General features: G+C 49.8%; 1 long non-coding RNA gene and 1 pseudogene across 1 annotated transcript; both read right to left on the minus strand.

Moving 5' to 3' along the window:
* Positions 1–4,075: 4,075 nt before the first annotated feature.
* On the minus strand, positions 4,076–26,025 carry LOC136303360 (zinc finger protein 850-like; annotated as a pseudogene).
* LOC136303384 (uncharacterized) lies at positions 12,736–13,774 on the minus strand. Its single transcript, XR_010724221.1, has 2 exons — positions 13,692–13,774; positions 12,736–13,549 (listed from the first exon to the last, which is right to left on the minus strand). It is a non-coding gene; the product is annotated as an uncharacterized lncRNA (long non-coding RNA).

Below are 26,025 nucleotides of genomic sequence, written 5' to 3' on the forward strand. Positions count from 1 at the left end.
CGGGCTCAGGATTTTATTCATTCTTATCTGCATTACAGCCTCACAAGCCGTGAGTTCTGTACACTAACTAGCTAAGCACAAAATGAAGAGTCTCTCTCTATCTCTACCTGTGCTTTTCAAGGACAAATCATCCAATGAAAAAGTGACACTGAAATTATTTCTATTTTTGACTCAATGACCCCATGGTCCACAATGTGGACTTTATTACCCAATCAAAGAAACCACCCAAACACATGAATTGAAGGTGAAGAAGTAGTTGTGTTTGTGCAGGTCCAGGGCCCAGGTGGATTCCAGCGGAGAACGTGAAGCCAAATCAAGCACAGGAACACGCTGACAGCTCCAAGAGCAGAGAAGCAGCACGCAGACGTGAGCTGCACGGAGACTGTAGCTGATGGCAGACATCTTCTGTCCCACGTGCAAGAACTGTCAACCCTGGGGTTTGTGTTAGTGTAAAAGGTGTGGGAATCGTTGGTATCGTAGAGCTCTGTTGGCACAAGCGTGGTGAACATCGTGGTGTGATCTAGAATCCCAAACAAAGCACAAGGCCGTTGGATATTTAGTTGCAGTGGGTCACGGTGAAGAAAGCAGCCCCCATCTTCCCATTCTTCGGGAGGAATGGAGGAGGGAATTTTTGAGAGAATCAAAAGAGATTCAAATTTGGAGAGTTGAATGCAAACAAAATAATTCAGTGCCTTATATCTGGCCGGTCCCGGGTGAAATTAAAAGGGAACGTGCTGAAAGATGTGCCTGGAAATTAAAAATGAAAAAGGAAGTGCCTTAAATCAAAAAGCATTAAGTTAAATCAGGGATCGTGTTTATATCTTATTTTGTTTGCCTTCACCAATGCAACCTTACCTGTCGATCAACCAAAGACCAACACTTGGGGATCAGTGGTGTTGTAGAATCCCTTTGTTAGAGAATAGTTTAAGGGAAATCTGGGGTTCAATCAAATGTTATGCTATTTTGCGTGCTTGCTTTTAGTAATTTACTTGCTTTTAGTAATTTACTTGCTTTTAGTGATGCAAATTTGCCACTCAGTCAACCTAAAACAAATGTCTGGGTGACTTTAGCCAGTGCATCAGGTTTAGATACCGTATGTCTGTCCAATACAACCCCAGAAAAGCCATTTTCCACCTGTCTGGTTGGTGTGCCAGTGGATGCTTGGCCAGCTCCAGAGAAAACTGACAGAGCCATTCAAGGTACAATTGCAGGATCATCCACATGGGATTTGTGGTCCCCGGTAGATGCATGGAACTGGTGGGTTCCTCACCTTCCCGCGGCATCTCATGAACCTGAAGTACCGAAGACTTTTGGTTCTGTAAACATGATGTTTTCATGCCAAATTAAACTATACAGGGAAAGATCAATTTTTGGTTAAGGATGTTTGTCCTTACCACTTTCTATAGAAAAATGAGATTAATTAGTGTAATCATACTTCTTTAGTTCAGTCACACGTCAGTCCACACGGACATGAGGTACAAATGCAAGTTTAGTTTTAAATAAATAGAGGGTTTTTAAGTGCCTTAGCAAATAAGAGACGAAATCAGTTAGCAAGAAAAAGACCTAAAGTCTAGTTTAAAGTTCAAGTGACATTGCCTTCTGCAAGGTTGGTTTAATTCTAATCCTAACAAAAATAATGTAGCCTTGCTGAAACATGCCTAGACAGAACAGACAGAGCTACATGTGTAGAATTTGTGTAAGAAATTGCAAATATTGTCGCACATCAATCTTAGCTTAGGCCAGGCCCAACAAGGCAATACTAGACTCGTGTTTCTACCTGATTGGTAGAAACCAATAGAATAAAATGCGCTGCTTTAAAGCTCAGGGAAGACCAATCACAAATGCCACTGTTGTTGTTTCTGCGGCTGCTACTGATAACACAGTAGATATCTATATGTATATATAAATATATGCACACTGATAAGACTCAGGGGACACAGACTACAGGTGCTGCCGCTGCCGCTGCTGCTGCTTCTGCTTGGGACTCAGAAACTTGTGGGAATGCATTTCCACACCCAAGCAAATGATTCTATTTAAGTAAAAAAGTTTCAGTTTACCTTTGAACTTAGAAGGAAGCCAAGCTGGAAAGTTGTGTGCCCTTCTCATGGACATCAGCCCAGTGCCAGCACAGGGGCACTGGTTGGGCTTTGGAGATGTTTCTCAGGACCTGTGGCTGCTGCTATTGGCAGCAAGGCAAATTGTCCCTCCTTAATTATCCTATACTTGAGAATGAGCTCAGAGGTGCTCAGGCGCTTTTTAATGTGTCCTGGCCAGGGGTCAGAGGCTTCTCTGACACCTGTGCTCGCCTTTTGTTTCTGTATTGTTTGTCATTTTATCGTTTGTAAAATGTTTTATCTTTTGTTAAAACCTTTCTTTGTTAAAACCTTTGCATTACAAAACACATTTGAAGAGACATCTGGCAAATATTATGAAGCCACTCTGGGAGGTTGCAGGCCAACCCTCAGGCTTGATGCATCTTCATGGGGCTCATTACACGCTGGCCTCATGTGAGAATGTATCAGAAACTTTGTTCTTTATGTTATGAAACTTCATGTTCTTTATGAAACTTTCTGTTAGAAGGCTTCCTGCACACTGCTGCTGATATGATGCCACCGCTCCTGCTGGGGACACGGGGACTTCACTGGCTTCAGCTGTGACAGCCTCTGCCTCCATGAGACTGATTTAGCTATGCAATAAAGGACTTTGCTTTTACAACTGCCCATCACCATTGATTTCAGTGAGGACACCCCAAAAGCTTGACACAGGATGGCCCCTGTGGCCGAGCAGTGCCAAAGAGCCATCAAGGACATCTCAAAGCTGCTACGGGCACAGCAATGTCCTGTCATAGGGGTGGTGATGCCATCGGGGACATTGCTGGTGGCACTTGTCCCCTCCCCCATCCCCGTACGCTGTTTTAAACAAATTTGGGGAATTTTCCTGGAATTTTCATTGAAACTGTCCCAAATCCTGATGGGAATTCTTAAGGTGACATCAATGGGGACAGTTGGGGACAGTCAGGGAAGCTCAGGGACACTTTGGGACATGCAGGGACGCAGGGCCAGAGGGTGAATTAGCCCCCTCGGTGCCTTGCAGAAGAGGCAGCAGACCCGGGTTATAAATGACAACATAAATGACAATATAAATGACAATAAAATATTGGCTTTTGCATTCATGCTTTTGCCCGTTGTTATTGATTGAAACGATTTTGATACAGTGCCATTTATAATTCAGCTGTTTTTTGGTGTAATATAATCAGTTTATGTGTGTGCAGTATAGCCAACAGAAATGGCACCATGATAAATCAATATTATATCATAGGCCTTAGCGAAATATTAAAATAGAGACTGCGCAGTGCTGAAATGCTTTTATATTTTAACTATTATTACTGACTTTTACATTATAGCTAACTCAGACAATGGCGTTGTCTTAGTTTGAAAGACAGGTGTCTGCCAGGGAAAGCCGGAGCCTCCCTTGGAATGGAGAATTCAAACCCCCTCCCTCCAAACTGTTATAATTTTGAAAATTAATGGGCTCTCAGGCAGAGGTCCCACCATGTCTATGTCCTCCCATCATCCCAACCACGTCTCAGTTCAATGACTCTATTTTTACCCCAGCGTTGGATATTTTAAATGGATGAAGAGAAATGAAAAGCAAATCAAGGCCAAAAGAAAAGGATTTCCCTGTCCATGCCGGCTGAGGATCCACGTCCTTGGGTGGGAGGGAAGAACATTTTATGGAGGGGTTCCCACCCCACTGCCTCCAAAATCTTGGTCTTGGCCCCAGATCATCACCATGTGGCTGCACAAGATGCCCTCGGGCAATAGGAAATCAAAATCGTGTGGAATCCCTGAGGTTGGAAAAGATCTCGAAGACCATCCAGTATTCCTTGATGCCACCAAAAGATAGGACTGAACAAAAAAAAAATTTCTGGGGTTGAAAGTCAACAAATCCACTCTCCCCAAGGAATTCCCAATGTCAGTCTGCGTCACAAGGGATGTTTCTGCCCCTGTGTTCATCCAGGTGCCCACAGGGAGACAGGAAGATGTGGATCCCCCACAGCCAGGTGTCTTCCCAACATGGATCACCAGGACCACGGATCACCAGGGCTCTGCCCAACGGGGGTCACTGGGGATCATCCAACGCCGATCCTCCCATGGGGGATGGAGCTGGAGCAGCGCACGAAGCTCTTCCCGCGCTCTGTGTGCTCTAAGGGCTTCCCTTAGTGGTGCCTCTGTTGGTGTCTGGTCACGTTAGATCTGTCTGAGAAGCCCTTCCCACACTCAGGACACTCGTAGGGCCTCTCCCCAGTGTGGATGCGCCGGTGCCTGATGAGGGTGGAGTTGTACTTGAAGCCCTTCCCGCAGTCGGGGCAGCGGAAGGGCCTCTCATCCGTGTGAATCCGCTGATGTTGGAGGAGTTCGGAGCTCCTTACAAACCTCTTCCCACACTCAGGACACTCATAGGGCCTCTCCCCAGTGTGGATGTGCTGGTGGTATATCAGGTTTGAGCTCCATCCAAAGCTCTTCCCACATTCCAAGCAGGTGTAGGGCCCTTCCCCCGTGTGGATCACCTGGTGCCGGATCAGGTCATAGCTTGCCCTGAAGCTCTTCCCACATTCCCCACACTTGTAGGGCTTTTCCCCAGTGTGGATCCTCTGGTGTTCCCTCAGCTGGAATCTCTGGATGAAGCTCTTCCCACATTCCCCACACTTGTGGGGCTTTTCCCCCGTGTGGATCCTCTGGTGTTTCCTCAGGCCGGAGCTGTACCTGAAGCTCTTCCCACATTCCACACATCCATAGGGCCGTTCCCCAGTGTGGAGCCTCTGGTGCTGCATAAGACTGCCCTTCTGGCCGAAGCTCATCCCACATTCCCCACACTCACAGGGCCGTTCTCCGGTGTGGATCATCTGGTGTTTCACCAGGTGGCCCTTCCGGCTGAAGCTTTTCCCACACTCCCCACACTTAAAGGTCCGTTCCCCGGTGTGGATCCTCTTGTGTTGGATCAGGTGGGAGCTCCAGGCGAAGCTCTTCCCACATTCCCCACACTCGTAGGGCCGTTCCCCAGTGTGGATCACCTGGTGCTGGATCAGGTGGCAGCTGTAGCTGAAACCCTTCCCACATTCCAGGCACCTGTGGGGCTTCTCCCCTCCATGAGGCTTCTCCACCAGCTCCGAGCTCCGGATGGATCTCCGGCCGCCCTCCTGGAACAGGGCGGGTCTCTTCTCCTCGCAGCTCCCTGGGCTGGGTTTGCAGCCCCTCCTCCTGCGGGATCTCCGGGGCTTTTCCTCCTTCTCCATATGGACACTCCTTGGGAATGACAAATCCTGGTTTGGGGAGAAAACAAGAGGAGAGTGCTTTAGGCTGGGGGTTTCTCCTTGCCCAAGTTCATCTCAGGAAGTCACTGCTACCTCGTGTCTGTAAGAACCTCCAAAACACCAAGATTCAGCGCACAAGTCCTCCAAACATCAAGATACAGATCAAAACCTCCACAAATACTGTACTTTACACCAAACTTTCTCCAAAATATAAAGATGCAGCCCCTTGCAATAAACCGAGATACCAACATTTAGGCCCAATAATAATCAGAAAAACCAAGATTCACTCCCACGAAAATGATGAAGACCCGTAAACAGGGAACCCCCATGAAAGGAAGAAAGGAAAGTGTCTTTACAAACAGATGCTGCGAATCTGCTTGGGGATAGGGCCAGGCACTTGGACATAAGGAAGGGACAGAAGAAGTCATCACTTCCACAAAATGTTACTAACTGACCACACAGACTGCTGCTCAGCCAAGGTCCTGCTAAATCCATGAACATTGAGAAGAGGAACAAGGACTTAATAGAGATATGAACATCGTTACCTATACAGAAGTGGGGTGCATATTAAGGGGGGGTATGTAGTAGGTGGATTGGGAAGTCTGTACCTCCCAATACTTCAGCCAATGGGGAAAAGGAGAGGGAGATGCAGCAGGGAAAATTAGGATGGAAAGGAGACTGTGTGCTCCAACAGCTGGAGAGATCCCATGGGAAATGTCCCATAGCTTCTCCCTTTTTCTATAAATGAAATTACTTTTACAAGACTCCTCTGTCTTCTTTGTGGACACAAACCCCTGGTGATGTCAATTTTTCCACACACCTTGGGGCTCCTCTGGAATTCCTTCCACCGTCTGGGGCGGCGGGCAGTGAGTGGAGCTGAAGGTGCCTCACCCAGTTTGGGTGATCGGCTCCCTGGGGTGGCGGCGGCACCGGGGGTTTGACTGGGGACCCCAGAGTGTCCAGGAGACAGATCAGCAGTGACACATCAGGGGGGTCTGTGAAGAGTCGGCAGGGAGACAGCACTGAAAATCTCATCAGTGAGGACACTGGGATCTTCAGGGAGTGAACATGGCAGGGCATCCATGGAGGGTGGAAAAGGGAAAGCCAGGAAGGCATCCTGGCAAAAGGGATGATGATCCCGAAATATCTCTGAAGGGTCCCTTTGGAGAATGTTGAGGCAGTCTGCACATTCTCATTAATTACTCCCAGAGGTAATTAAGGACATGGACACCCAGCAAGGCAATAAAGGAAGTCCAGAAGGGATTTAGACAAGTGGGGATGGATGGCGTTGGTGTGTTGGGAAGGCACTGGGTGAAGGGGAGTGTGCAGGAATATGGTTAATGCTAGAAGCAGCAGGAGGAATCTCTGCAGTAAAAATAAGGATGATGGAAAAGAGGAGGAAGAGAAAAATACTGAGGACTGGGACATTTTTCAGCAGGGTCTTATCCTCTAAATTTGCCAGCTGCTGCAGATCCTTTGAACCCCCGGTTTCCAGGAGAGGAAAACAAGGAGGTCAGGATCCCAGGGGGGTTCTCCGTGCTGGGGAGCGGCAGCAGCGGGCGCAGAGGTGCGGCACCGGGAGCAGGGGCTGGGGGCCTGTGGGGAGCTGTGGGGCAGCCGGGGCTCAGCAGGAAGGAAGGAACAGCTGGGAAATGTGGATGGATCGAGATTCTCCTTTAAGGATTTTGTTTGGGTCGCTGGAGAAAGGAATGACTCTGCAGAAAGCTCAGCAGCAGTCAGAGGAGGAGCACCCACAGGCACTCAGGGGGGCTGCAGGAGCGGCACAAGAAGCCCCTGGAGCACTTGGGCACAAAGGCACAGCAGGTGAAGGTAAGAAGGGAGGAGGAAAAGGCCAAGCTGGAGGCAAAGGCCATGGCAGAGTTTCTACAGCCCCTGAGGGATGAACCCCAGCGCCCAAGGGGGCCCCAGCACCGAGGGGACGGGCTCGGCCACAAGCACCTGGCACAGGCATTGCCCTCCTCGGCGGGGGAGAGCCCACCCAAACAGCCCCTGGCAAGGAAGCAGGGTTCCATCTGCAGGCCACAAGGACACTGCAGGCACACACGGCAGCACCCTCAGCAGGAGCAAGTCCAGCCCTGCATGGACATGGATTCCTGGGGCTGCCACAGCTCCCATTCCACCAGGGACCCACCACACTGCAGCCCTTGACAACATTCAGGCTGGGGCTGCATCCACACGAGGCCTTTCCTCACACACACAGGGGCCTCTCCATCCACTCTGGATCTTAGACCTAAGGGGGGAAAATCCCAAAAATGTCTTTGATTATTCAGGGGACAAGTGGGAAAGATGAGCAGCAGTGTTTTATCCAACAATTATCAGCAGATGTGGGGGATGGGTTTGAAATGCAGGAATTTTTATTTGCTCCTAATTGTGATTGTAATTTACTGGGAAGGCATTTGATGGCTAAACTGGGAATGCAAATTAATACTGTAAAAGGTGATACAGAGGCCAGTTCTGTGGTACCTTTGTGTCAAATGTCTGGCAAGGCCTGTGCTGAAGTGAACCCACAAGTGTGGGCAGCACCAGGGAAAGACGGAAAATCAGATACCCAGCCTCTCCAAACGACTCTGCAGCAACCAGGACAAGTGGTGTCTAAAAGCAATCCCCTGTTCCGAGGGAGGGAAGGAAGGGCTTACAGCCTGTTATCCAGCCCCTGTTCAAGGCAGGGCTTTGGGAGCCAGGCATCTCTCCCTATAATGCTCCTCCTATGCTGCCAACCAAGAAATCAGATGGAATCCATAGAATGGTGCAGGACCTAAGAAGAAGAAATGAGATGATCAAACCCAGGCACCCCATAGTCTCAGATCCTTACACCAGCTGGAACCAGGTTCCCTCCTCACACTGCTGCCATTCAGGACTTGATGTCAAAGATGATTTCTGGGGATGCCCACTGACACAGGATGCTGAACAGGATTTGGCCTTTGAGTGGGAACAAGATGGAGAAGGGGAAATGGGAAAGACATGGACGGTCCTCCTGCAGGGATGCACAGAAGCACCAGCCTTATTAGGGCAAGCCTTGCAGGAAATATCAAAAGAATTTACCTCACCCCCAGGGACAGGGATAATGCAGGATGTGGATGACTTGCTTCAGTCAAGAGGACAAGAAGTGGTAGAAGAAGCTACTGTGGAATGGCTCCATTTTCAGGCTAAAAAGAAACTTTGAGTATGTGAAAAAAAAAAGCGCAAAAGGTGGAGAAAGAAGTTAAATATTTGGGGCATTATTCGACGGAAGGTTTGTAGTGAATTGACCCACAGAAAGTCCAGGGAATCTCAGAAGTAACGCTACCCAGGATAAAAAGGAGCTGTGACAATTCTGAGGATTAATAGGGAATTGCAGGACTGGATTGAGGATTCTCTGTTCTAGCCAGAACATTGTGTGACATTTTAACCCCAGACAGCCTCAATGTTATGGTATGGACATGAGAAAGAGAACAAAACATGAGAAAATGAAAAAACGAAAATGATGGATGCCCCAGCCATGGCTCTCCCAGACTCCCAAAAGGAATTGGAATTGTCTGTGGATGTTAAACAGGCCACGACTGACCCCGCACTGAAGGCACCGGAGCAGCAGCCAGGGCTCCACAGCGGGGGAAGCCCCTGTGCCTGCCCACAGATCCTCTGCTGGATCTGTGGGTCAGACTGTAGAAAGTTTAGGGAAAATCCAGTAAAACTCACGTGTCATGGAATGATTTTCGCTGCACACCCAGGCTACGTGTAGATGAAATGGTTTCTGTTGCACATCCTGGCCAAAATCAAGTAATGCCTTGACTCTCTAACACGAAAAGTATTATTGGGAATTACTGTTTTTCTCACAGTTTCAGTGAAACGATTACACCATCAGAATAATCTCTCATAATAATCCTACTTTTAAATTGTCAGTAATGTTTGGATCAGGGGTGTGAGAAACAATTTTTAGTCTTAGGAGAAGAAGCAGAAAAAACTTGATGGCTTCGGAATGTTTTTGTGTATGTTTGTGGAAGGCACTTAGTGATGGCAAAATTTTGGTATGGGTTTTTCGATGTTCACCGTTAGGTTGCATTTTACAAAACCAGAAGAGCTTTAAAAGCGACCCTTTAACAGTAAACAGTGAAAAGAATTAAACAGTTAAATTCACAGTTAAAACAAAAGTAGATTGTAGGGAACCACATGAGAGCCATTCCATGGCTGCTCTGGAAGAGAAGCTTCCTTCCAGGCAGCCAGGAGAGGAGCTTTAGAAATGCAAATTAACACTGCTGGGGAAAAGTGTGGACAATGCACCAGGCTCTACTTGCCCGGGGGAGGAATTGGGCTGATTCCCTCTGTCCCTCACCCCAAGCTCTGCCTGCTGGCACAGATGGAACTGGCACAGCCAAAGGCAGAGCCCACAGTGAGGAGATCTGACTCTGCAACACAAATTGCTTCAGCTGCAAAGGGAAACAGCAAATGGAGAATGTTGTGAAAACTTCACTAAAAGAAGTGGAGGGGAATCATCCCTCTCCCCACTCCAACATGTGCTGTCACTGTCTGTGTCACACAGGGAGCATTAGACCACTGGGGTGTTTGTGCTGTCACAAGTTCAGAGAAATCACTTGGGAATCCAAGTGTGTGAGGATTTAATCAGAGAAAAGAGATCAATTGATGCAGCCCTGGCTGGAGGGAGCACCCAAAAATGGGAAAAGATGAACGGCCATCAGAACAAATCCTGCAACACCACGGACCAGCCCCAGGGAACCCGAACCAATTCAGATCAGGAGCCAGAGAACCCACTGATCATTTCAATGGCAGAATTAGATTACAACCTGGCCTCGAAATAATAACCAACCAGACAGATCCAGCTCCTCAGTCTGGCCCACCAATCCACTCAAACGAAGAATGTAACATTTCACCAGGGGATGGGATCAGATTATCTATTAGCAGAAGGAGGAGGACAGGGTGGAAAATTAAATGACTCAAGATGTCGTTGACAAATAGATGACAACAGAAAAGTGGTGAAACAGATAACAAAGGAAATAAGAAAGCAGCTCATGTGCCGGTCCAAACGTGGAAAGGATGGGAATGGGACACGGTTTCGTGGTTCCCTGGCACACCATGGGTTAAACGAAGGCTCTTTCTCCTCTGTTGTGCTCCAGCAACTCTCATCTTTGGACCGTGCACACACCTCGCTGAGGGCAGCTCATTCAGCAGCTGAGCAAGGGGATGGAGGTGGCAGCCAGGCCTCCTGATCCACACACGGCTACAAAAGGACAGGGAATGAGGGCACTGACAATAATCCCAAAGTCAAAGAGGACCCAGCAAGAAAAAACAGAGTGAATCAGTGAATCTGCTTGGACATAGGGACAGGGACTTGGAGAAAGGAAGGAATGCAAAAAACCATCAGTTTCAGAAAACGTTACTCATTGACATGGACTGCTGCTCAGCCAAGGTCCTGCGAAATTCCTTAACATCAAAAAGAAGAAAAAAGACTGAACAGAGCCATGAATATCGGATGTTATACAAAAGGGGGGGCATATTAACGAGGACATGCAGGCGGCGGATCGGGAAGTCGGAACTTTCCAAGGACCTTCGCCACTGGGCAAAGGGACAGGGAGATGCAGAAGGGAAAATCAGGATAAAAAGGAGGCCGCGTACGACAACAACTGGAGAGACCCCACGGCAAATGCCGCACGGCCTCTCCCTTTGTTCAGGAATAAAGTCACTTTTACAGGACTCCTCGGTCTCCTCTGGGGACACAAACCTCTGGCCACGGGAATTTTCCCGCACAGCCCCGGGGACAGGGCGGCCACCTCCGTCCTCCCCGCAGGAAGCGGGACGAGGCAGCGCTGCTCCGGCACCGGCTCCTGCCGAGGCAGCGGCGGGAAGGAGACCGCGGGCAGCCGCTCCCGCAGCGCCCTCAGGCCACGGGGAACACGGCGCCGACATGGCACAAGGAACCTGTGTGAGGGGAAAGCCGCAGATGAGGAACAGCGCTGGGACGGGCCCGGGCCCGAGTCGGGATTGAGCTGGAAACACAAACAAACTTCTCCGCACCTCCCGGCCCGCCTTTCCCAGCCCCGCGTGTTCGCCGGCACCGGCTCCGAAGAAAGCCGTCACTTCTCCTGGCCATAATTAGGAGCATCAGCGCACGGCTTTGATTTCCCCCCAAAAGGGAAAACCCCCAAGGCCCTTGGGCTGAGTGGAGGAGGGGGGAGATTTCTGGCAGAAAACTCCCAAAGTGGTTTTTCCCCAGAGTCGGGAAGAAGAAACCAAAGCCAAGTGAGGCGGGGCCCCCCACCCATGCCGGGGGTTCGGCCCCTTCCCTTTCACCCCCCGGGAACAGCGCCGGGACTGGGGGGGCCCGGGCGGGACTGGGGGGCACAGGGGAGTCCCCAGCACCGGGGGGTCCCTTGGGGCTCGGTCCTGTCCCCCAACCCCCGTTATCAGCCGGGTCCCCCCGTTATCACCAGCCCCCCCTCTTCAATTTACCGGGCCCGCCACGCACCGATACCCCCTCCCCATTCTCTGCCCCACCTTCACCGACACCCCCAAAGCGCTGGGACCCCCCGATCCATGAGCCCCCCCCAGTGTGCCAGGACCCCCCCCTCACCGCCCTTCCCCAACTCACCAGGACCCCCCCAGTCCATGGAACCCCCCCCACTCACCACATCCCCCCCTTCGGCACCCTCTGGGCCCCCCCTATTGATTGATCCCCCCCAAAACGCCCCCAGCCCCTCCCCTCCCCTCCCCCCTCGGTTCCCCACGCCCCTGGCCTGCATTCTCAAGTGGGAAACCCCGAATCCTTTGGAATTCTCACCTGGGATCCCCCAAATCCCCCCAGGAAACCCCAAACCCCACCTGGGACCCCCCAAAACCATCAAAAGACTGGTGACACTGGGATGGGACTTGGTATACTGGGACACAACTGGGAACACTGGGACAGGATGGGGGATACTGGGATGGGACTAGGGGCACCAGGACAGGGATGCTGGGACAGGGCTGAAAACACTGGGATGGGACTGGGGACACTGGGACAGTGACACTGGTATGGGGACAATGGGGTGATGGCACTGGGCTGGCTCTGGGAGCACTGGGATGGAACTGGTGACACTGGGGTGGAACTGGTGACACTGGGGTGGTGACACTGAGGCAGCCCTGGGGGACACTGGGCTAGTGGCACTGGAACAGGGAAACTGGGATGGAACTGGGGACACCTGAACAAGACTGAGGGCACTGGTACTTCACAACAAAGACAAGACTTTCTAATTATAGGCAAGGCCGGTAATGGACTTTCTGGACTTTCAGTTATTCCTGCTGTTGTTTCAGTAAATTGTAAAGAGCTGAGGGGTTTAGCTCTTTTTCATGAGGCTCCAGTGCTAATTCTACCAAAAACACCAATAGCTATTGCTATTGCATTGCCAATGAATACAAATAAGTGAGCTGGATACCGAGAAATGCCTTTTGAGAGCTTTAGCCCGGCGCCTAATGACCGTTGGGTAAAACATACCACCAATGAATGGCCAGAACTGACGTGCAGTCTGACACACCTGGGTAAAACAGTTGAGATTACAGGCACACTGGACACAGGGGCACACGTCACTGTGATTTCTCATGAATTTTGGCCGAGCAATTGGAATCTGGTGACACCTAGGAGTGGTCTCTCAGGGATTGGAGGAGCTACAGTGTGTATGCAAAGTGACTTCATGATTACTGTCACAGGTCCCACAGGAAAGACAGCGACCACCCATCCCTACGTGGTGAAGAAGCCCGTTACACTATGGGGGAGAGATGTGTTGTCCCAGTGGAGAACAAAGATGGACGTGGATTCTTAATGGAAACCACAGCTATGCCTGCCACTCATCATTAAGTTACCGTTATTCCGTTATCGTGGAAAACCAATCCGCCTGTTTGGATAGATCTGTGGCCTCTTGAGCAGAAAAAATTGAATGCGCTCAAAAAATTAGGAGGCGAATAGCTACAAAAAGGCCACATCAAGCCCACAAATAGTCCCTGGAATTCCCCAGTGTTTGTCATTCACAAGAAGACTTCTCTGATTCCTGGAGGTTGCTTCATGACTTGAGGAATGAACTGATGGAAGACATGATGCATTTACAACCTGGATTTCCTTCTCTTTCAGTGATTCCAAGAGACTGGCTTCCTGTTGTCATTGACTTCACAGATTGTTTTTTCACCATTCCACTGCATCCAGGGGATGCTTCTTGATTTGCCTTTTTGGTTCCAGCCATCAGTAGAGGAGAACCACTGCAAAGGTACCACAGGATGGTTTTACAGCAGAGATGCAAAGGACCTGCAGCCGGCTCCGACGCCGCCAAGCCCGAGAATGGCCTCATGGCCGGTCCCAGTGAACCCGTGAGGGGCCCCTTCCATACTGCTGGTGACTTACCTGGGCTCGTAGCGACCCCCCCGGTGCTGACAGCGGGCTGCCCACTCCGAACAGCAGCCCTCCTGAACGAAACGGGTTTGAACACCGCGGGAATTTCAACAACTTCCTGCAGCGCTACTGCGCATGTGCGGCACGTCCGAACGCACAGAAAAATGGCGGCTCCCTGCAAAGACCTTCCGTACAACGATATGGCCGCTCCCTGTGTTTTTCCGTACAGCAAGATGGCGGCGCCCCACACAGAGCATGCGCACTGCTGCCGGCGCCATTTTGTAACCACCGAGACTCAGCCTCCATCTACAGCGCCATCTCTGGCCGCCGTGCCCGCTGCAGGGTCGGGCGGCCCCGGAACACCGGCGGCGGAGGTGCCGCGGCTGCGGCCGGCCCCGGAGGTGCGCGGCCCCGGGGTGCCGCCGGCGGGGGTCCCTGTGACCCCCCAGAGCAGGAGTCACCAGCCATGGGGGCGGGTGGCCCCGGAGCACGGCCAAAGAGGCTTTCAGCACCCCCACCATCGGCGTGAGCCTGCCGCGGGGAGCAGCCGTGTCGAGGTGCCGGCTTCTTTTCAGCCTCTGCCAGCGCCAGGATTGGAGCACGGGAGACGCAGTTTTGGTGTTCGGGCTCAGGATTTTATTCATTCTTATCTGCATTACAGCCTCACAAGCCGTGAGTTCTGTACACTAACTAGCTAAGCACAGAATGGTGAGTCTCTGTCTATCCCTACCCGCTCTTTTCAAGGACAAATCATCCAATGAGAAAATGACACTCAAATTATTTCTAATTTTGACTCAATGACTCCATGGTCCACAATGTGGACTTTATTAACCAATCAAAGAAACCACCCAAACACATGAATTGAAGTTGAAGAAGTGTTGTGTTTGTGCAGGTCCAGGGCCCAGGTGGATTCCAGCGGAGAACGTGGAGCCAAATCAAGCACAGGAACACGCTGACAGCTCCAAGAGCAGAGAAGCAGCACGCAGACGTGAGCTGCACGGAGACTGTAGCTGATGGCAGACATCTTTTGTCCCACGTGCAAGAACTGTCAACCCTGGGGTTTGTGTTAGTGTAAAAGGTGTGGGAATCGTTGGTATCGTAGAGCTCTGTTGGCACAAGCGTGGTGAACATCGTGGTGTGATCTAGAATCCCAAACAAAGCACAAGGCCGTTGGATTTTCAGGTGCAGTGGGTCACGGTGAAGAAAGCAGCCCCCATCTTCCCATTCTTTGGGAGGAATGGAGGAGGGAATTTTTGAGAGAATCAAAAGAGATTCAAATTTGGAGAGTTGAATGCAAACAAAATAATTCAGTGCCTTATATCTGGCTGGTCCCGGGTGAAATTTGTGGATGAACCAAAAAAGGGAACGTGCTGAAAGATGTGCCTGGAAATTAAAAATGAAAAAGGAAGTGCCTTAAATAAAAAAGCATTAAGTTAAATCAGGGATCATGTTTATATCTTATTTTGTTTGCCTTCATCAATGCAACCTTACCTGTCGATCAACCAAAGACCAACACTTGGGGAGCAGTGGTGTTGTAGAATCCCTTTGTTAGAGAATAGTTTAAGGGAAATCTGGGGTTCAATCAAATGTTACGTTTTTTTGCGTGCTTGCTTTTAGTAATTTACTTGCTTTTAGTAATTTACTTGCTTTTAGTGATGCAAATTTGCCACTCAGTCAACCTAAAACAAACGTCTGGGTGACTTTAGCCAGTGCATCAGGTTTAGATACCGTATGTCTGTCCAATACAACCCAGAAAAGCCATTTCCCACCTGTCTGGTTGGTGTGCCAGTGGATGCTTGGCCAGCTCCAGAGAAAACTGACAGAGCCATTCAAGGTACAATTGCATATCATCCACATGGGATTTTTGGTCCCCGGTAGATGCATGGAACTGGTGGGTTCCTCACCTTCCCACGGCATCTCGTGAACCTGAAGTACCGAAGACTTTTGGTTCTGTAAACATGATGTTTTCATGCCAAATTAAACTGTACAGGGAAAGATCAATTTTTGGTTAAGGATGTTTGTCCTTACCACTTTCTATAGAAAAATGAGATTAATTGGTGTAATCATACTTCTTTAGTTCAGTCACACGTCAGTCCACACGGACATGAGGTACAAATGCAAGTTTAGTTTTAAATAAATAGAGGGTTTTTAAGTGCCTTAGCAAATAAGAGACGAAATCAGTTAGCAAGAAAAAGACCTAAAGTCTAGTTTAAAGTTCAAGTGACATTGCCTTCTGCAAGGTTGGTTTAATTCTAATCCTAACAAAAATAATGTAGCCCTGCTGAAACATGCCTAGATAGAACAGACAGAGCTGCATGTGCAGAATTTGTGTAAGAAATTGCAAATATTTTCACACATCAATCTTAGCTTAGGCCAGGCCCAACAAGGCAATACTGGACTCGTGTTTCTACCTGATTGGTAGAAACCAATAGAATAAAATGCGCTGCTTTAAAGCTCAGGGAAGACCAATCACAAATGCCACTGTTGTTGTTTCTGCAGCTGCTACTGATAAGACAGTAGATATCTATATGTATATATAAATATATGCACACTGATAAGACTCAGGGGACACAGACTACAGGTGCTGCCGCTGCTGCTGTTGCTGCTTCTGCTTGGGACTCAGAAACTTGTGGGAATGCATTTCCACACCCAAGCAAATGATTCTATTTAAGTAAAAAAGTTTCAGTTTACCTTTGAACTTAGAAGGAAGCCAAGCTGGAAAGTTGTGTGCCCTTCTCATGGACATCAGCCCAGTGCCAGCACAGGGGCACTGGTTGGGCTTTGGAGATGTTTCTCAGGACCTGTGGCTGCTGCTATTGGCAGCAAGGCAAATTGTCCCTCCTTAATTGTCCTATACTTGAGAATGAGCTCAGAGGTGCTCAGGCGCTTTTTAATGTGTCCTAGCCAGGGGTCAGAGGCTTCTCTGACACCTGTGCTCGCCTTTTGTTTCTGTATTGTTTGTCATTTTATCGTTTGTAAAATGTTTTATCTTTTGTTAAAACCTTTCTTTGTTAAAACCTTTACATTACAAAACGCACTTGAAGAGCCGTCTGGCAAATATTATGGAGCCACTCTGGGAGGTTGCAGGCCAACCCTCAGGCTTGATGCATCTTCATGGGGCTCATTACACGCTGGCCTCATGTGAGAATGTATCAGAAACTTTGTTCTTTATGTTATGAAACTTCATGTTCTTTATGAAACTTTCTGTTAGAAGGCTTCCTGCACACTGCTGCTGATATGATGCCACCGCTCCTGCTGGGGACACGGGGACTTCACTGGCTTGAGCTGTGACAGCCTCTGCCTCCATGAGACTGATTTAGCTATGCAATAAAGGACTGTGCTTTTACAACTGCCCATCACCATTGATTTCAGTGAGGACACCCCAAAAGCTTGACACAGGATGGCCCCTGTGGCCGAGCAGTGCCAAAGAGCCATCGAGGACATCCCAAAGCTGCTACGGGCACAGCAATGTCCTGTCATAGGGGTGGTGATGCCATCGGGGACATTGCTGGTGGCACTTGTCCCCTCCCCCATCCCCGTACAGTGTTTTAAACAAATTTGGGGAATTTTCCTGGAATTTTCATTGAAACTGTCCCAAATCCTGATGGGAATTCTTAAGGTGACATCAATGGGGACAGTTAGGGACAGTCAGGGAAGCTCAGGGACACTTTGGGACATGCAGGGACACAGGGCCAGAGGGTGAATTAGCCCCCTCGGTGCCTTGCAGAAGAGGCAGCAGACCCGGGTTATAAATGAAAATATAAATGACAATATAAATGACAATAAAATATTGGCTTTTGCATTCATGCTTTTGCCTGTTGTAATTGATTGAAACGATTTTGATACGGTGCCATTTATAATTCAGCTGGTTTTTGGTGTAATATAATCAGTTTATGTGTGTGCAGTATAGCCAACAGAAATGGCACCATGATAAATCAATATTATATCATAGGCCTTAGCGAAATATTAAAATAGAGACTGCGCAGTGCTGAAATGCTTTTATATTATAACTATTATTACTGACTTTTACATTATAGCTAACTCAGACAATGGCATTGTCTTAGTTTGAAAGACAGGTGTCTGCCAGGGAAAGCCGGAGCCTCCCTTGGAATGGAGAATTCAAACCCCCTCCCTCCAAACTGTTATCATTTTGAAAATTAATGGGATCTCAGGCAGAGGTCCCACCATGTCTATGTCCTCCCATCATCCCAACCACGTCTCAGTTCAATGACTCTATTTTTACCCCAGCGTTGGATATTTTAAATGGATGAAGAGAAATGAAAAGCAAATCAAGGCCAAAAGAAAAGGATTTCCCTGTCCATGCCGACTGAGGATCCACGTCCTTGGGTGGGAGGGAAGAACATTTTATGGAGGGGTTCCCACCCCACTGCCTCCAAAATCTTGGTCTTGGCCCCAGATCATCACCATGTGGCTGCACAAGATGCCCTCGGGCAATAGGAAATCAAAATCGTGTGGAATCCCTGAGGTTGGAAAAGATCTCGAAGACCATCCAGTATTCCTTGATGCCACCAAAAGATAGGACTGAACGAAAAAAAATTTTCTGGGGTTGAAAGTCAACAAATCCACTCTCCCCAAGGAATTCCCAATGTCAGTCTGCGTCACAAGGGATGTTTCTGCCCCTGTGTTCATCCAGGTGCCCACAGGGAGACAGGAAGATGTGGATCCCCCACAGCCAGGTGTCTTCCCAACATGGATCACCAGGACCACGGATCACCAGGGCTCTGCCCAACGGGGGTCACTGGGGATCATCCAACGCCGATCCTCCCATGGGGGACGGAGCTGGAGCAGCGCACGAAGCTCTTCCCGCACTCTGTGTGCTCTAAGGGCTTCCCTTAGTGCTGCCTCCGTTGGTGTCTGGTCAAGATAGAGCTACTGGAGAAGCTCTTCCCACACTCAGGACACTCGTAGGGCCTCTCCCCAGTGTGGATGCGCCGGTGGACAGTGAGGGTGGAGTTTTGCTTGAAACCCTTCCCGCAGTCGGGGCAGCGGAAGGGCCTCTCCTCCGTGTGAATGTGCTGATGTTGGAGGAGAGTGGAGCTCCTTGCAAACCTCTTCCCACACTCAGGACACTCATAGGGCCTCTCCCCGGTGTGGATGCGCTGGTGTTTTCTCAGGTCGGAGCACAATCCAAAGCACTTCCCACATTCCAAGCAGGTGTAGGGCCCTTCCCCCGTGTGGATCACTCGGTGCCGGACGAGACTGGAGCTGTCTCTGAAGCTCCTCCCACATTCCCCACACACGTATGGTTTTTCCCCACTGTGGATCATCTGGTGTTTCCAACAGGGTAGAGCTCTCTCTGAAGCTGTTCCCACATTCCCCACACTCGTAGGGTTTTTCCCCAGTGTGGATCATCTGGTGTTTCCACAGGGCGGAGCTGTTCCTGAAGCTGTTCCCACACTCCCCACACTTGTAGGGTTTTTCCCCAGTGTGGATCCTCTCATGTCTCCTCAGGTTACTGCTGTGGCTGAAGCTCTTCCCACATTTCCCACACGCGTAGGGCTGTTCCCCACTGTGGATCCTCTGGTGCCGGATCAGGTGGCAGTTGTAGCTGAAACCCTTCCCACATTCCAGGCACTTGTGGGGCTTCTCCCCTCCATGAGGCTTCTCCACCAGTTCTGAGCTCCGGCTGGATCTCCGGCCACCCTCCTGGCACAGGGCAGGTCTTTCCTCCTCGCAGCTCCCTGGGCTGGGTTTGTAGCCCCTCCTCCTGCGGGATGTCCGGGGCTTTTCCTCCTTCTCCATCTGGGCACTCCTTGGGAATGACAAATCCTGGTTTAGGGAGAAAACAAGAGGAGAGCACCTTAGGCTGGGGGTTCCTCCTTGCCCAAGTTATTCTCAAAAAGTCAGCGGCCACCTTGTGTCTGTGAAAACCTCCAAAACACCAAGATTCAGCCTAGAACTCCTCCAAACATCGACACAGATCAAAAACTCCCCACACATCGAGACTCAGACAAAAACTTTTCTACAATATAAAGATTCAGCCCCTCGCAAAACCTCCCCCCTCACACCTCCCCAAATTCCCCTCGCGGGGGCGCTGGGGCCGAGGGCGGGGCGCACGTGGGGTCCAGGGGGGCACCGCTGGGACCTGCGGGTCTGCCTGGCAACTGGTGAGTCATCAGCGCCACGCGCTCCCATTGGCTGAGCCTGCCCGAGGGGTGGGGCTGCAGCAACGGGGGACACCCTGCTCCAGGGGGGATGTCCCGCAAACGGGGAACCCCCATGAAAGGGAGAAGAGGAAAGTGTCTTTACAAACAGATGCTGCGAATCTGCTTGGGGATAGGGCCAGGCACTCGGACATAAGGAAGGGACAGAAGAAGGCATCAGTTCCAGAAAATATTAACTGACCACGCAGCCTGCTGCTCTTGTAACATTAATTTTGAAGAATTAAAGATTTTAGTTAAACCAGATATTGCTGAAGTAAGACAGATAGACTTCCCTTTTGATAAGCAGAAGCCGGATTTAAGGAACTGATAAATCATGAGGCCTGTCAACTTATGTTTGTGTATTCTGACTAATCAATAGGCTTCAAGAAGGGCAATGAATTCATAAATCAAATACTCCTGGGAAAACAGGATTCAGTTGTCACACAACACTAAAAGGTTAAAAAGTCAAAGCGAAGAAGACTCACTTACTTCATCATTTTGAGACCCTGCCCCATAAAAAAGACCACTGACCCATTTCAAAGAACAAACCACGCATGCTTAATAGCTTTTGGCTAATTACCATACGAAGCGGGGAATGGGATGTACTAAAGTCATGAATATACATTTGTGTTTTGGGTATTCAATACTTCTGTACATAAAAAGACCCTGTGATCTTCTGTAGGGGCGCGTGTGTTTGGGAGCTATCCCGCACGCTGCCCGGCGTCGTCATTAAACATACACTTCCTAACTTTAAACTGTTAGAGAGTCTTTTGTCCGTCATAGTTGGATATTGGCATTAGGGCGATATTCATATTTTTTTAATAATTCACTCTGCCAAGGTCCTGCTAAATTCATCAACTGCGACAAGAAGAACAAAGACTGAACAGAGCTGTGACTATCGTTACCTACACAGAAGTGGGGTGCATATTAAGGGAGGTATGTCGTAGGTGGATTGGGAAGTCTGTACCTCTCAAGTTCTTCAGCCAATGGGGAAAAGGAGTAAAGGAAAATTAGGATGAAAAGGAGGCTGCGTTCTCCAACAATTGGAGAGATCCCATGGGAAATGTCCCACGGCCTCTCCATGTTTTTATGAATGAGATTACTCTTACAGGACTCCTCTGTCTACTTTGTGGACACAAACCCCTGGTGATGTCAATTTTTCCACACACCTTGGGGCTCCTCTGGAATTCCTTCCACCGTCCGGGGCGGCGGGCAGTGAGTGGAGCTGAAGGTGCCTCACCCAGTTTGGGTGATCGGCTCCCTGGGGTGGCGGCGGCACCGGGGGTTTGACTGGGGACCCCAGAGTGTCCAGGAGACAGATCAGCAGTGACACATCAGGGGGGTCTGTGAAGAGTCAGCAGGGAGAGAGCACTGAAAATCTCATCAGTGAGGACACTGGGATCTTCAGGGAGTGAACATGGCAGGGCATCCATGGAGGGTGGAAAAGGGAAAGCCAGGAAAGTGTCCTGGCAAAAGGGATGGCGATCCCAAAATAACTCTGAAGGGTCCCTTGGGAGAATGCTGAGGTAGTTTGCCCAAAGTTTTACCTTTCATGTTTTTCAGATTCTGCGCTGCATAGGGGTGTAGTTCTGAGCCTCAGATTAAGTGCTGCTAAGCTCTCATCACAGAGTAGGTACACAAAACAAATCCTTTTCCTGCTGAAGACCAAGGACAACAAGCACAACTTTCAAGCCCAAATACATAAAAACCGGTGGATTAAAGAGACAAACAAGGAGCACGACACCTCACGACCTGAGGCTGTGGTTGGACAACTGGGCTCCAATATGCAAATGGCCCAAACTTAACAAAATTTAGGACCTTGTGACCAGTCGTCCATTTTGTGACCATTCTACGTCCCCCTGGAGTGTAGCCCTGGTCAGGCTCCTGCCCTGCCCAAGGTGTACCCTAAAGAGCTTTCAATAAATATCGACTTTATTCTCTAGCTCTGTGCAGTCCCTGTTACAGGTCAGCCTTCCCAAGGCATCGTTCTCCCAGAGGTAATTAAGGACATGGACACCCAGAGGGGCAATAAGGGAGGTCTAGAAGGGATTTAGACAACAGGGGATGGATGGTGTTGCTGTGCAGGGTGAGGGTGAAGGGGAGGGTGCAAGAGTTTGATCAAGGCAAGAAGCAGCAGGAGGAATCTCTGCGGTAAGAAAAAAGATGATGGAAAAGAGGAGGAAGAGAGAAATACTGAGGACTGGGACATTTTTCAGCAGGGTCTTATCCTCCAAATTTGCCAGCTGCTGCAGATCCTTTGTGCCCCCAGTTTCCAGGAGAGGAAAACAAGGAGGTCAGGATCCCAGGGAGTTTCTCCGTGCTGGGGGGCGGCAGCAGCGGGCACAGAGGTGCGGCACCGGGAGCACGGGCTGGGGGCCTGTGGGGAGCTGTGGGGCAGCCGGGGCTCAGCAGGAAGGAAGGAACAGCTGGGAAATGTGGATTACTTCGGGAAGGATCGAGATTCTCCTTTAAGGATTTTGTTTGGGTCGCTGGAGAAAGGAATGACTCTGCAGAAAGCTCAGCAGCGGTCAGAGGAGGAGCACCCACAGGCACTCAGGGGGGCTGCAGGAGTGGCACAAGAAGCCCCTGGAGCACTTGGGCACAAAGGCACAGCAGGTGAAGGTAAGAAGGGAGGAGGAAAAGGCCAAGCTGGAGGCAAAGGCCATGGCAGAGTTTCTACAGCCCCGGAGGGATGAACCCCAGCGCCCAAGGGGGCCCCAGCACCGAGGGGACGGGCTCGGCCACAAGCACCTGGCACAGGCATTGCCCTCCTCGGCGGGGGAGAGCCCACCCAAACAGCCTCTGGCAAGGAAGCAGGGTTCCATCTGCAGGCCACAAGGACACTGCAGGCACACACAGCAGCACCCTCAGCAGGAGCAAGTCCAGCCCTGCATGGACATGGATTCCTGGGGCTGCCAGAGCTCCCATTCCACCAGGGACCCACCACACTGCAGCCCTTGACAACATTCAGGCTGGGGCTGCATCCACACGAGGCCTTTCCTCACACACACAGGGGCCTCTCCATCCACTCTGGATCTTAGACCTAAGGGAGGAAAATCCCAAAAATGTCTTTGATTATTCAGGGACAAGTGGGAAAGATGTGTTTTATCCAACCACTATCAGCAGATGTGGGGGATGGGTTTGAAATGCAGGAATTTTTATTTGCTCCTAATTGTGATTGTAATTTAATGGGGAGGTATTTGATGGCTATATTGGAAATGCAAATCAATATTGTAAAAGGTGAAACACAGGCTAGTTCTCTTGTACCTTTGTGTCAAATGTCTGGCAAGGCCTGTGCTGAAGTGAACCCACAAGTGTGGGCAGCGCCAGGGAAAGAGGGAAAATCAGATACCCAGCCTCTCCAAATGACTCTGCAGCAACCAGGACAAGTGGTGTCTAAAAGCAATCCCCTGTTCCAAGGGAGGGAAGGAAGGGCTTACAGCCTGATATTGAATCCCTGTAATGCAGGATGTGGATGACGTGCTTCAGTCAGGACGTCAAGAAGTGGTAGAAGAAGCCTCTGTGAATTGGCTCAATTTTCAGGCTAAAAAGCATCATGGAGTATTTGAAAAAAAACCAAAAAAACCCCCAAAAAACCAAAAAAAAAAGCGCAAAAGCTGGAGAAAAAAGTTAAATATTTGGGGCATATTTTGACTGAAGGTTTGTGGTGTATGGACCCACAGAGGGTCCAGGGAATCTCAGAAGTAATGTTACCCAGGACTAAAATGGAGCTGGGACAACTCTGAGGATTAATGGGGAATTGAAGGACCTGGATTGAGGGTTCTCTGTTCTACTCGGAACATTGTATGACTTTTTAACCCCAGACAGCCTCAATTTTGCGGTATGGACATGAGAAAGAGAACTTGAGAAAATGAAAAAACAAAATGATTGATGCCCCAGCCATGGCTCTCCCAGACTCCCAAAAGGAATTGGAATTGTCTGTGGATGTTAAACAGGCCACGACTGACCCCGCACTGAAGGCACCGGAGCAGCAGCCAGGGCTCCACAGCGGGGGAAGCCCCTGTGCCTGCCCACAGATCCTCTGCTGGAATCGTCTGCCTGGGCACCTCCTGGGGCATCTCCACACACTGGGGGCCAAGCCTTGCTGCCACTGCTGGAGCTTCAGTGGTTTCTGTGCCTGCACTCGCCACAGGGCTGGGGAAGACAACGGGAGAATTCCACTCTGGCTCTCAATCACACTCACACACTGGGCTGGAAGGGATTACATTGTGGGAAAACATACCGGCTTTAAATTTAGGGGGTTTTGAGTTTCTCTACTCAGGCTTGGTTTGCCTTTGCCCTGGGGAAAGGAATTTTAGAAGATTTTTTTTAAAAGGGATGTTACACCACCCAACAGAGATGAGTTTACCAACTAAACAGACTGGGAATAGCCCAAAAGACACCCACAAAGATAACGACCAGCAACAAAACATCAACGACCATCAGCAAACAGCAACCAACATCTACCGCAGACACTGCCCCTGGAATAGCTGGAGACGCCTGGTCTGGAAAAGGCTGGTAAGGAAATCCAGGAGTGCCGACCTAATTAACATCAGAGGCAAAGAAATCCAGCTCCAATAGGAAACCAAATACTGAGAACTTCACAACTTGGAAGCAATGAAAATCAAACCTATGGATTTCTATGGGTTCAGACTGTTTAACATTTAGGGAAAATCCAGTAAAACTCACGTGAAACATTAATTTTGAAGAATTAAAGATTTTAGTTAAACCAGATATTGCTGAAGTAAGACAGATAGACTTCTCTTTTGCTAAGCAGAAGCCGGATTTAAGGAACTGATAAATCATGAGGCCTGTCAACTTATGTTTGTGTATTCTGACTAATCAATAGGCTTCAAGAAGGACAATGAATTCATAAATCAAATACTCCTGGGAAAACAGGATTCAGTTGTCACACAACACTAAAAGGTTAAAAAGTCAAAGCGAAGAAGACTCACTTACTTCATCATTCTGAGACCCCGCCCCATAAAAAAGACCACCGACCCATTTCAAAGAACAAACCACGCATGCTTAATAGCTTTTGGCTAATTACCATACGAAGCGGGGAATGGGATGTACTGAAGTCATGAATATACATTTGTGTTTTGGGTATTCAATCCTTCTGTACATAAAAAGACCCTGTGATCTTCTGAAGGGGCGCGTGTGTTTGGGAGCTATCCCGCACGCTGCCCGACGTCGTCATTAAACATACACTTCCTAACTTTAAACTGTTAGAGAGTCTTTTGTCCGTCAGAGTTGGATATCGGCATTAGGGCGATATTCATATTTTTTTAATAATTCACACGTGTCATGGAATGATTTTCTCTGCAAACCCGGGCTGTGTGTGGATGAAATGATTCGTGTTGCACATCCTGGCCAAACTGAAGTAATGCCTTGACTCTCTAACAGTAAAAATATTGTTGGAGAGTTTTCGTTTCTCTCACAGTTTAAGTGAAAGGATTACACCATTGGAACATTTTCGGTAATATTCCTACTTTTATGTGGTCAGTTAGATTTGACCAGGGGTGTGAGAAACAATTTTTAGTCTCAGGAGAAGAAGAAACTTGATTGTTTTGGAATGTTTTTTGTGTATGTTTGTGGGAGGCTCTAAGTGATGGCAAAACTTTGGTATGGGTTTTTCGATGGGCAAAGGGACAGGGAGATGCAGAAGGGAAAATCAGGATAAAAAGGAGGTCGAGTACGACAACAACTGGAGAGACCCCACGGCAAACGCCGCACGGCCTCTCCCTTTGTTCGGGAATAAAGTCACTTTTACACGACTCCTCGGTCTCCTCTGGGGACACAAACCTCTGGCCACGGGAATTTTCCCGCACAGCCCCGGGGACAGGGCGGCCACCTCCGTCCTACCCGCAGGAAGCGGGACGAGGCAGCGCTGCTCCGGCACCGGCTCCTGCCGAGGCAGCGGCGGGAAGGAGACCGCGGGCAGCCGCTCCCGCAGCGCCCTCAGGCCACGGGGAACACGGCGCCGACACGGCACAAGGAACCCGCCAGAGCCCCCTGCCGCCCCCTCCGCCCGCAGCCGGCCCCGAGCCCCGGCAGAACCGAGCGCGGCTCCCACCCGCGCTGGGGCCGCCTCCGAGCTCCGCCGCCGCCTCACCGGGCTCCGGCCGCTGCCGCCGCTCCCGGGCCCGCACACACGCTCCGCCAATGGCGCCTCTGCCGAG

This window comes from Chamaea fasciata, unplaced genomic scaffold (assembly GCF_029207755.1).
Source record: "Chamaea fasciata isolate MVZ Bird 193981 ecotype frontalis unplaced genomic scaffold, bChaFas1.0.hap1 SCAF_32, whole genome shotgun sequence".
Taxonomy (NCBI): Eukaryota; Metazoa; Chordata; class Aves; order Passeriformes; family Sylviidae; genus Chamaea; species Chamaea fasciata.